Here is a 5,391-nt window from a genome sequence, read left to right as displayed (position 1 = left end):
GAAGGGCACTTTGGGGATGAGCACTGAGTGTTATGTGGAAACTAATTTGACAATAAACTATTTGTAAAAAAAAAAAAAGATCTGAAAAAAAAAAGGTAAAACAAAAATGAGAAGTAACTTAATCAGTTTGTCTAGTGGGAGGCAGAAGGAGGAATAGAGAAAGATTACAGTAAATAGAAAATAAAGTGGCAGGGGCGCCCGGGTGGCTTAGTTGGTTAAGCGTCCGACTTTCGCCCAGGTCATGATCTTGCGGTTTGTGGGTTCGAGCCCCGCGTCAGGCTCTGTGCTGACTGCCAGCTCAGAGCCTGGAGCCTGTTTCAGAGTCTGTCAATCCCTCTCTCTCTGACCTTCCCCTGCTCATGCTGTCTCTCTCTCTCCTAGAAATAAATAAAACATTTAAAAAAAAAAAAAAGAAAGTGGCAAAAATTTGGATGTAGCACTGATTATAAATAAATATGAATGGATTAAATAACCAATTAGAAGATTCTGGTTGTACGTTTACAAAAGAAACAAAAACAAAAATTGATATAAGAGGATGGAAATAGGCTAATATGAACCAGAATGAGGTGGAATAGTATTCCAAATAAGGTAGAATTTAATGCAAACTATGACAGAGACATTATTATACAGTTGATCCTTGAATAACACGGGTTTGAACTGCACAGATCTGCTTATACATTGATTTTTTAAAAAATAAATACAGTATAGTACTATAAAAGTATTTTATTTATGATCTTTTTTAATATTTTTCTCTAGCTTACTTTATTGTAGGAATACAATGTATAATACATATAACATACCCAATATGTGTTAACTGTTTATGTCATTGGTAAGGCTTTGGTCAGCAGTAGGCTGACCAAAATTTTTGGATAATCAGAAGTTATATATATATTCTCAGGATTGTCAGCTGCGCAGGGGGTCGATGCCACTAACCCCTGCATTGTTCAACTGTACATTGCTTAAAATAATATGAATTTTTAATACTAAAAATTAAACTTTAAAAAATTAATGGTAAAATGTTTAATTGTATGGTGATGACATTAGACCTTGCAATCATTTATATATATATATATATATAATGTTGTACACCTAAGATTAATATGTCAATTTTATCTGAAAAAAAACCCTAAGTATATATCTATTATTGACTTATATGCACTTAACATACCCTTAAATTATATCAAGCAAGAGCAGAGAACTGGAGAGAGAAATAGAAATATCAACAGTTACAGTTAGAGGTTTTAATATACAACTCTCCCCCTCAAAAACTGAAGCAGACAAAAGAGAAGCAGAGAGCAGTTATTGAAGATAAATTGTACAATTCCCTTGAGCTATTATGTATGTAGAACTCTACACCAAATAGAGTGATTGGGAATGGCTTATTGTTTTTAAGTAGGATGGTCTAAGAAGGCATTTCTGATGAGATGACATTTGAATGGCTTTGCAGATCAGATATTTGGGCAAAGAGCATTCCAGAAGGACTGGAAAGGCTCCTTACAGGTCTTGAGGTGAGAACTGTTAATGAAGAACTGATTGTTAGTGTTCCTCTATGTTTTTTAATATGTCATAGAATAAAAACATTTGGACAGTGTAGATTTAAGTAACTGTGAAGCTTAGTATAAGAATTATAATAGACTTTGGGGTGCCTGGGTGGCTCAGTTGGTTAAGCTTCCGACTTTGGCTCAGGCCATGATCTTGTGGTTTGTGGGTTCGAGCCTTGCATCAGCTCTGTGCTGACAGCCAGCTCAGAGCCTGGAGCCTGTTTCAGATTCTCTGTCTTCCTCTCTCTCTCTGACCCTCACCTGTTCTCTCTCTCTCTCACTCTCTCTCTCTCTTTGTCAGAAATAAATATTAAAAAATTTTAAATAAAGAATTATAATAGATTTTGTGGGGCACCTGAGTGGCTCAGTCAGTTAAGCCTCTGACTTAAGGTCATGATCTCACAGCTCATGAGTTTGGGCCCCATGCTGAGCTCTATGCTGACAGCTCAGAGCCTGGAGCCTGCTTCAGATTCTATGTCTCCCCCTCTCTCTTCTTCTACCCTGCTCTTTCCCTCTCTTAAAAGTAAATAAACATTAAAAAAAAAAAAAGTAACAGATTTCAGTGCCTAGTGACTCCTGTTCTCTAAGAATTGTTAGTGAGGTCTGATAAGTTTTTAACTGTGAAATAGCTTCAACTTCTATAGTCTCTGTAATAGATATGGTTCTCTGCTGTTTATTAAAGAAAATTGTTTTGGGGCACTTGGATGGCTCAGTCAGTTAGGTAGCCGACTTGGGCTCAGGTTATGATCTCACGGTCAGTGAGTTCAAGCCCTGCATCAGGCTCTGCTGACAGCTTGCAGCCTGGTGACTGTTTTGGATTTGGTGTCTCCCTCTCTGTCCCTACCCCACTTGTGCTCTCTCTCTCTCTCTCTCTCTCAAAAATAAACATTAAAAAAAAAAAGAAAAAAGTTATTTTAATCTCTAATCGTATACCTATTTAGTCCTACCTACATTCATGTGTAACTGTTAGTTTTAGAACACAAATTTCTGTTAGTATTTTTACTGCACTTTGGGATTTTGCACTTTTGGATAACGATTGTGATAAAGTGAACATTTTTAAAAAACTGATTCTCTCCATTTAATTTTGACCCAGAGAAAGAAATGCTTAATGCAGAAAATAGACAGAAGCTGCATTCAGAAAATATGATCAAGGGGCGCCTGGGTGGCTCAGTCAGTTAAGCGTCCAACTTTGGATCAGGTCATGATCTCGCAGTCTGTGAGTTCGAGCCCCGCATTGAGCTCTGTGCTGACAGCTCAGAGCCTGGAGCCTACTTCAGAATCTGTCTCCCTCTCTCTCTCTGCCCCTCCCCACTCATGCTCGCTCTCTCTGTCTCTCAAAAATAAATAAATAAACGTTTAAAAAAAAAGAAAATATGATCAAATGATCTGAAAGCATTCATAATCACCAGAAAAACCAACACCTGATCAGAACAAGACATAAAAACAAACTAATAAAAACAGAGCACATTCTTTAGAAAGTGCAGAGCTCCTTCTTTCCCAAGCTAATACCTATTCACGATTTTGATCCCTAAACCCCTAAAACTGTTTTGTGTCCCCTCCAAATACATCCACAATACTTTGCACTTCCCATCATTACACTACTTATCCGCTCAATGTTTTCTGTGTACCTCCTCCAGAGATACTGTGAGCATCTTGTTCACAATTATGCAGTCAGCATATATGCTAGCCACCCAGTAGGCATTCAGTTCATATTTGTTGATTTACTCAGTAAAGATAGGAATGGTTTCATGGTCTTTGTTTCTGAAAACGACAATTACTAATAATAGATTGAATGTTGTTTTTTGTTTTACAATTTTATTTAAATCCAAGTTAGTTAACATATAGTGTAGTAATGATTTCAGGAGCAGAATTCAGTGATTCATCACTTACATATAACACCCAGTGCTCATCCCAACAAGTGCCCTCCTCCATGCCCATCACCCCGCCTTCCCCTCTCCTCCACCTCCATCAGCCCTCAGTTTGTTCTCAGTATTCAAGAGTCTCTCATGGTTTGCCTCCCTCCCTCTCCCCAACTATATTTTTCCCCTTCCCCTCCCATGGTCCTCTGTTAAGTTTCTCCTGTTCCACATATGAGTGAAAACATATGATATCTCCTTCTCTGCCTGACTTATTTCACTTAGCATAACACTCCTGAGTTCCATCCACATTGCTACAAATGCCCAGATTTCATTATTTCTCATTTCCATGTAGTATTCCATTGTATACATAAACCACATCTTCTTGCTCTATTCACCAGTTGATGGACATTTTGGCTCTTTCCATGATTTGGCTATTGTTGAAAGTGCTGCTATGAACACTGGGGTCCATGTGCCCCTATGCATCAGCATTCCTGCATCCCTTGGGTAAATTCCTAGCAGTGCTATTGCTGGGTGATAGGGGTTCTATTGTTAATTTTTTGAGGAACCTCCACACTGTTTTCCAGAGTGGCTGTACCAGTTTACATTCCCAACAGTGTAGGAGGGTGCCCATTTCTCCACATCCTCACCAGCAATGATACTGATTTCTGATCAAATTTTCATTATGTCTTATTTTTATTTTTTTGCTTTCTTTGAATTTTTTTGGCTCTTTTTCTAGTTTTATCAGAAGCTTAGATTGTTGGCTTTAGATTTTTCTTTTTTTCTAATGTATGCATTTAGTATTATAGATTTCACTCAAAATACTGCTTTGTTGTATCCTGCAAACTGTGATAAGTTGTATTTTCATTTAGCTCGACACACTTTCATATTTTGCTTGAGATTTCCTCTTTGACCCATGTGTTATTTAGAAGTGTTTTGTTAATCTCCAAATATTTGGAGATTGTTCAACTATCTTTCTATTATTGATTGCTATTTAAATCCATTGTACTCTGAGAGTGTGTTTTGTGTGAATTTCATTCTTTTACCTTTATTAAAGTTGTTTTTATGACCCAGAATGTGGTCTATGTTGGTGAATATTCTGTGTCATCTTGAGAAGAATATATTCTGCTGTTGCTGGATAAAGTAATCTATACATGTCAGATCCAGTTGATTGATGATTCTGTTCAATTCAACTATAATCTGATTTTCTGGCTGCTGGAACTGTCAGTTACTGTTGGAGTGGTGTTGAAGTCTCCATCTGTAATCGTGGATTTGTCGATTTCTCCTTGTACTTCTTTTTTTCTTTTTAATGTTTATTACTTTTTAGAGAGAGTCAGAATGTGAGTGGGGGAGGGGCAGAGAGAGAGGGAAACACAGAACCCTAAGCAGGCCCTAGGCTTTGAGCTGTCACCACAGAGCCCGATGTGGGGCTCAAACTCACAAACCACAAAATCATGACCTGAACCAAAGTCAGACACTTAACTGACTGAGCTACCCAGGCTCCCTGCTCCTTGTACTTCTATTGGTTCTTGCTTCATGTATTTTGATGCTGTTGTTAGGTACATACACACTTTAAAAATGTTACGTCTTTTTGGAGAATTTACCCCTTTATCATTGTGTGATGTTTCCTTTATCCCTAATAATTTTTCTTGATGTAACGTTTGTTTTGTCTGAAATAAGTGTAGCTCTTCCAGCTTTTTAAAAAAAAATTATTGTTAATCTATCTGTGTCTTTGTGTTTAAAGTAGATTTCTTATACATGGCAAACAGTAAGGTCTTGTTTTGATAAACCCATTCTGATAGTTTGTGTTTTTTAATTGCTATGTTTAGATCATTCACATTTTTTTTTATTTTATTTTTTTTACAAATAGTTTATTGTCAAATTAGTTTCCACATAACACTCAGTGCTCATCCCCAAAGTGCCCTTCTCCATGCCCATCCCCCCCTCCCCCCCACATCCATCAGTCCTCAGTTTTTGTCAGCATTCAAGAGTCT

Source organism: Hyaena hyaena, unplaced genomic scaffold (genome assembly GCF_003009895.1).
Source record: "Hyaena hyaena isolate Hyena2069 unplaced genomic scaffold, ASM300989v1 scaffold_440, whole genome shotgun sequence".
Classification (NCBI taxonomy): domain Eukaryota; kingdom Metazoa; phylum Chordata; class Mammalia; order Carnivora; family Hyaenidae; genus Hyaena; species Hyaena hyaena.
The sequence above is the reverse complement of the archived record's forward strand: the minus strand, read 5'-3'. Positions refer to the sequence as shown.